At 53.5% G+C, this 6,648-nt stretch overlaps 1 pseudogene; it reads right to left on the minus strand.

The window, feature by feature from the left end:
• Positions 1–2,350: 2,350 nt before the first annotated feature.
• Positions 2,351–4,045, minus strand: LOC120847661 (annotated as a pseudogene).
• Between the last annotated feature and the right edge of the window lie 2,603 nt (positions 4,046–6,648).

Consider the following 6,648-nt stretch of genomic DNA (forward strand, 5'->3'; position numbering starts at 1 on the left):
GAATAACTCACATTTAGTCCTTTTATTCTCTGGCACGACTTTTTCAGACAGTTCAGGAAAGACGAAAACATGTTTGGGTGCCCCCATGATTTATCGTGGGAAGAATAAGTCAAATTTAGTCCTTTTATTCTCTGGCACGACTTTTTCGGACAGTTCAGGAAAGACGAAAACATGTTTGGGTGCCCCCATGATATGTACATGTAAGATGGGTCGTGCAACTATTTTTGTGCTTTCACTAAATAACGATAAAAGCTAATCCTGAAGGCAGCGGTCCGAGGGCGGCCATCTTGACCAGTTCAACCACTAGATGGCGGCACTCATCCGTGTGGCCAGAAAGCTGGCTCGTGGCACTGATGTTCCTCCTCTGCTCTTAATTTCCTCCTTTCTGCTACTCGCACGTGCACGTTCAGCGCACAGCGCGTTCTCTCGCTGACAGATCTGCCAGCAAACGTGCCAGTGATGCTAGCGGTTGCCCAGTTCACCCAGAAGCGGAGTCCAGACAAGATGAAAGTAGTTGCTGTTGCAAGTTTTGAGTAGACTGTAGGTCTCAAAAAAAGTGAACGCGCAGGCGAGCTCGTGAAAAGTGGACATACCTTGACCTGAGACAGGGAAGGAAAAGAAAGGCGCGTCTCCGAACACACAGCTGTTTTTGGAGACGCTGTTTGTTGACCCTTCCTCTTACGAATCTTGTTTATTCCCTGCCTCAGGGTAAGTCATATCAACCGAATGTTTCTTGGGTTCAACAAAGCAAGCAGGCGTCTTTGTCCAGGTCGTCTGCTAGCTTCCGCGCCTTCATAAAGCTCCGGAACCGCGAAACGCTGGTAACGGGAGCTCTTTATATGCAGCCATCAACTCCGTGATCCTGGCTTGCTCCGACATGTTGCTTTAAAGAAGGCGCGAAGCGCGCATCCCGCATTCCTTGTAATATTGAAACAACTTTCTCTCCAATTAACTCTTAAATGTATTGCAAAAGGACACAAAAAAGCTGTTTGTTTTAACAATTCCCAACGGGTTTTTATTGTTTTACAATACTTTTACCTGTACTAGAACAGATGCGACGGCCAGCGACGCACAGGATTGGTTGCCGTTCCTTAACTAAACGCAGAAACTGCTCCCCGCGTCGTAGTAAATCCTACCCCGTATCCCGCGCGTAGGGACGCCTCGGGGAATGCGTAGCTCCCTTCGCTCGTCGGGGGTTGGCTCCGGACGTCGCTCAAACGGGTGACAGGTGTCAAGTTTGCGATGACGTAGCGGCGTCAAAGTGGGCAGAGCCGTCACGTGAGTGTTGCTAGGATACGTTCCTCCTTTCCATTACGTCACTTCTATGTACCTTTTCTCAAATGTCGAACCTAGCTATCCTGGTATACAGCGAGAGATTTATTTTTAATGGACCCCTTTCGAAAGGCACGTGCTGATTATTTGAAGGACGGAACCACTGCACGATGGCGGAACAACTAAATCGAGAAACCTGCAAATCAGTCCATAAGATATCGAACGTTGAAGCGCGGCCGACATTACGAGTGAACGAGTCAATCAAACAGTGTCGCAAGTGCAATGTCCCTGTGCTTACCAGTTTTTTTTTTTTCGGTGGGTGTGTTTTTTCCAGTGTGCAGTAACGTTGAGGTTTTAGTCCGCCATTATGAAGGGATTCCACAGCTGCTAACAGAGGGCGATACTTGAAAAGGTGTTTATTGAATTTTCGGGAGCACCAAACAGCGCTTACAAGACCTAGAGGGTCAAATTACCGAGAAGCAATTGCTGCTATAAGAGCGATACTGCTGTTGCTTAAATCAAAGAAACAAACATTAATTAGGAGGGAAACGGCCCAATGAGCGTTTGGCCTATCTTTAGCGCACGTCGCGGGAAAGCGGTTAATTCTACCCTTTTTCTGAGTGCCAAATATGAGCCACGATGACGGGCTTTTCTTGCATCACCGTGACGCCCAGTCACTGCGTTTTAGACATAACACTCTCCGCGAGTTTTCCACGAGTAAGGTTGAAAGCTGATGAATCCCTGTACGATGGCGGACAGTACAGAACCGGCACGGTTGGGAAGCTGGAACCTTAAACAAAATGCCTGTTTATTTATCTTGGAGTGAAGGGAAATATATTCCACATCGTCGTTGCTATCATGAGTAGTTCATGGTTTGCATCATTAGTGGTTTCGAAACATGGCGGCAGCATGTTCCGAGACACGGCGGCGGCATGTAAAGGAAGACAGCGTCGAACGATGCGTTCAATTAGTTTGTTGATGTTTGTGAAAGGCATCGTGGATGGTTGAAGTCACTGCATTCTCAACGAACAACGTTGAAGTTGACGGTCTGACGGTGCTCCTATTTACGTTAATATTATCAGTATTCGACAAGGCTGAAAATTTCTCGGTCGAGTTGAAGCAGAACATCCTGCGCGGACCGGTGCTGGCGGAAACCGAAAATGGTGTCTGCGAATACATTTTGGTTTTCCAGAAACCCAGACAGCCTGTTACGCACCATGGTATCCATCAGCTTTCCCGCACAAGACGTCAGGGAGATGGGGCGGAGGTTGTCTGTGTTTATGGCTTTGCCGGCTTTCGGAATGAAAGTTACCAGGGCGGACTTCCATTCGAGTGGGATGGGTGCCTCACCATGCCAGATAGAGTCGATGAAAGCGAGGAGGGTAGCATAGGCGGGGTCGGGAAGATTTGCCAGCAGTTTCACAGTTATCACGTCCCGGCCCGGTGCCGTTCCTCGTTTCATTTTAGCTAGGGCCGCCTTCAGGTCGTGCAGCTGGAACGGCTGATCCAGCTCCGCGTTCTCTGAACCCGCATACGAGTATGCGGGCCCTCGGGGGCCCTGTTGAGTGCAAAGGTACTGATCGCGTAGTGTGCAAGCTAATTTCGAGGTATCTCCATCGAAGCTATGAATACCTCGTTGGAGATGTTTTTGTGTCTCGGCGCGGGTTTGAGTCGGGTCAATTAGGGCGCGGAAGAGGCGCCACGGACTCCGGCTAGGCATTTGTCTGGCCGCCGTGTTACAGCGGTCCACCCTGTTCGAGTCGGCGAGTTGGGCCGCGTGCTCTGCCGTTCGCTGGGTGAGCTCGGCCATACGACTTTTGAGCTAATTCTATTATGTTTTGGCGGCGCCATCTGCGGACAAGGCTGCGCCGCGCCTCCTAGAGGTGCAGAAGGTGGTTGTCCACCTCCGGCGTTGCCTCCAAGAGCTGAATATGGGTTTCCGGCGAACGGAGGTGTGTAACCAATTCTTGTGCCCACGGGTATCCTTGTTCGGTGGAAGCCGAATTAATGTAGCTTTTCCGGAAGTTATTCCAGTCAGGGAGCCGAGCTTGTGCGTGGTGTCTTGCCAATGTTTTAGTCTTTACGGTGGTATTGATAAAGCAGTGGTCACTACCAAGGGTTTCCTCGGTGTTGGCGCATTCTGCGTGTCTAATGTTTTCGGTAAAGGTAGGATCCGGACACGTATCCCGGGTCACGGAGTTACCCACTCGCGTTGGATATGCAGGGTCGGTGTGGAGAGTCAGGCACAGCGTGGACGCAAGTTGCGCTAGCTTGCGTCTCCGCTTCTCACGAACGTACCCCCAGAGCGTACTGGGGGCGTTGAAATCGCCCACAATCACCAAGAAGTCCCTGCCCGCAGCCTTTAGAGCGGGGCTAAAGAGTGTTGCGTACGTTACATTTTGAGTCTGGGGGAACAATAGATATTGAGTATGCGGAAGGGTGCATCTTGCTTCTTAAGCGGAAGGAGTTTCACCATCAGATACGAATATTCAGTTCGAAGTTTCAAGTCGACTAGATTAGCCGCATAATTGTTATGCACACAGACGCAGGAAGAGGAGTCCTGCTGGAAGGTGATGTTGTTTGTAAGGGTGGCGCCGCTCCCTTGCTCCTCGAGTGCAACCACCGCAGGAAGCGAGTTGAGAGCTGAAAGGAAAAGTCGGAAATTCGACCGCTTTGCGCGGTAGCGGAAGCCCCGGCAATTCCACTGGACAATTTGGACGAGGGTTGCCGAATCGGTTCTTGGGGAGCGCCTGATCTTAGAGCTGCTCGCCATGGTGAGTTAGGCTAAGGGCTGCGCGAGGGGCGCAGGGAGTGCAGAAGGTGGTTGTCCACCTCTGCACTCCCTGCGGCGGAGCCAGCACGCGCGGGGAGGGGGGCGTCCTCCAAACCGGAGAGCGAGCAGCTGTCGTCATCGTGTACCTCTGGTGTGCGTCTAGAAGATTTGAAAGGGCGGCCGGATACTTCCCTGTAGGGACCGCGGGGCCTGCGCGAGGGGCGCAGGGAGTGCTCAATTTGTTGGGCAATCATCGCGGGGATTGACTCTTGCAATTCGGAGATGGCGTTGACCATCATTGGGATTCGGTTTTCAAAGGCGGTGAATCGGGCGTCAATGGCCGCGAAGCGGGCCTCGAAATGGGCCTCGAATGCGGCCGCCGCGCTTGATGCCGCGTTCGGCGCCACGAGCTCACTCTCCACCTCCTCAGCCACGGGGGGGGGGGGGGGGGGGGGGGGGGGGGGGGGTAGGAAGGCGAGGAAAGAGGGGGGAGAAGGAAGCTGGCTCATTTTGGATTCCAATTCGTTAACTTTCTTTACCGGCTCCTCGTTTCGGGCCCTGAGCGCTTCTATTTGGTCTTGCACGGCGCTGCGCGCCCTTGGGAGGGAGAGGAGGGGGGGGGGGGGGGGGGGGAGTGGGAGTGAGAAGTGGGGAGGAAGAAGCAGCTCTGCCCGAACCGCTCACCTGATTCCCGTTTTTGATGGCGTCGAACCAGGACCCGGTCCTGCCACGCGTGTCCGCCGCTCGTTTCTGCAAGCCGTCGTGTGCTGGCGACTCCGTCGACGGGCGCGTTCCAGCGCCTCCGGTCGGTGGCGCCGGTTTCGTGGTGTTAGAGGTTTCCCGGCGAGACTGGTTGCCGGGAGGCCCAAGATAGCGGCTTTTCTTCTTGGGCGCCATATTCTTTTTTCCTCCCGTTTGGGCGGCCATCTTGGGTGTGCGAAATTTCGCCGCACAGTTGCGAGAGTTGGTGGCATGGGCACCATAGCACGCAGAACACCGGGGAACACAGTTGTGAGGGGCCCGCACCCCCTCCACTAGCGGAGCTTGGAGTCCGCAGAGACCACACGTGTTCGGCTGCAGGTTTCGACATGCATCCGCGCGATGCCCGACGGCCCCACACTGGCCGCAGGCTGGGATAGTTTTGTAATAGTTTTGCACAGAGACGACCATGTTGTCATAATGCATGTAACGGGGCTTCTCCTTACCCGCGATAGTGATCCGTGCCTTCTTGGATGTGCCGAATTTTCAGATTTCCACAATGGTACCTGCGCGCCAGCACACTCGGTGTTAGGGAGTTTCCGTTATGTCCGTATTACGAACCACGGTCGCTCCGTGGCACGTGTTGTTGCCGTCTTGTCTTAAATAACCCTGAAGCGGGATCGAGCCTTTCTCAGTGTTGACAGCAAAATCGTCGATGTCCGGGGTATGTACGATGACAATGTTTTTGTCTCGCGAGGGCAGAACGGAGATGGCGTGGGCCCGTTCCGGCCCGAGGTACGCCGAGATGGCGGTGCCGTAGCCCGTTTCCGTGAACACCTCGTGAAAGAAACACGTTCTCTGGGCTTGATGACTATAACGTAGCCTTTGGGACCGGGTGTGGGCATTGGGCGCGGCTTCCACTCCGTGAACGCCTTGCCCTTGCTTCCCGTGGCGCGCGTCGTGGGAGCATTCACGTTTCCGACCGACGTGCCGGGGACCAGGGTGGCGCCGGACGACGCCATCTTGGCCTTGGCCTGTGAGCGGCGTGCAGCCACTTGACTCCAGCTTGGCTCCGAATTTCCGGAAAAACCGTCGAATTCGCGTCATCAATGGTGGAGACCGAGGTCCACGCCAACGCCTCAGGGTCGTAGCCGCGTAATTGGAGCGCGGAAGTCGACATTTTTTCCTCGGAGGGCGGATTCTACCCGGCAAGGCGTCGGCGCCGCTAATCGACGGCGCCCGATTGGCCGGTCGAAAGCGGCCGAAATTTGAAAAAAAGAGGCCCACCTGGACGAATTTGGTATTTAGTTATTCCGCTCGGTGTTCCGGAATGATTGATAGCAGTTTTGCTGGGCAAAAAACTTTGGGCTGCGGTCCCATTCGACAATCGGCGGAGCCGATACCAAAAGGAACAGGTTGGCCCGAAATGGGCGGTGGATTGGCTTGAGTCGACGATTCCTGGGTTCTGCAGCGGAAGTTTTCCCTCCGTGTTACTCTCCTGACTTGTTTAGGTTTGAAGCCGAATGTGCTAATGAACATGCGCTTGCCTCGTTCAGCAGGTGGAACAATGGCCGGGCTAGAACAGAGCCGTTTATACTGAAAGAGTTTGGTTAATGGACGGGCTTGCTGGCCGCTAGAACCAGCGGATTTTGTGATAACACAAAATTGCATTACTTCCTTGTCTCGTTTATTCCTGAGAAATCGCATAGAGTTCCTTTGGGTCCGAGCTACGAAATGGAGGACGGAAGTACTCATCCCCCGGTTTTCAGACTACGCTGCTCTGGTTGCCAAGTTGTCAAAATCTCCTTAAGAAGGCCGAATTCTCTCTGTATAAACGGCTCTTGGCTAGAGATAACAGTCTCAATCTCTTACGGCCTTTGCAAATGAGTGCCTGCTCTCTCTGG

Source organism: Ixodes scapularis, unplaced genomic scaffold (assembly GCF_016920785.2).
Source record: "Ixodes scapularis isolate PalLabHiFi unplaced genomic scaffold, ASM1692078v2 PGA_scaffold3__209_contigs__length_174095766, whole genome shotgun sequence".
Classification (NCBI taxonomy): Eukaryota; Metazoa; Arthropoda; class Arachnida; order Ixodida; family Ixodidae; genus Ixodes; species Ixodes scapularis.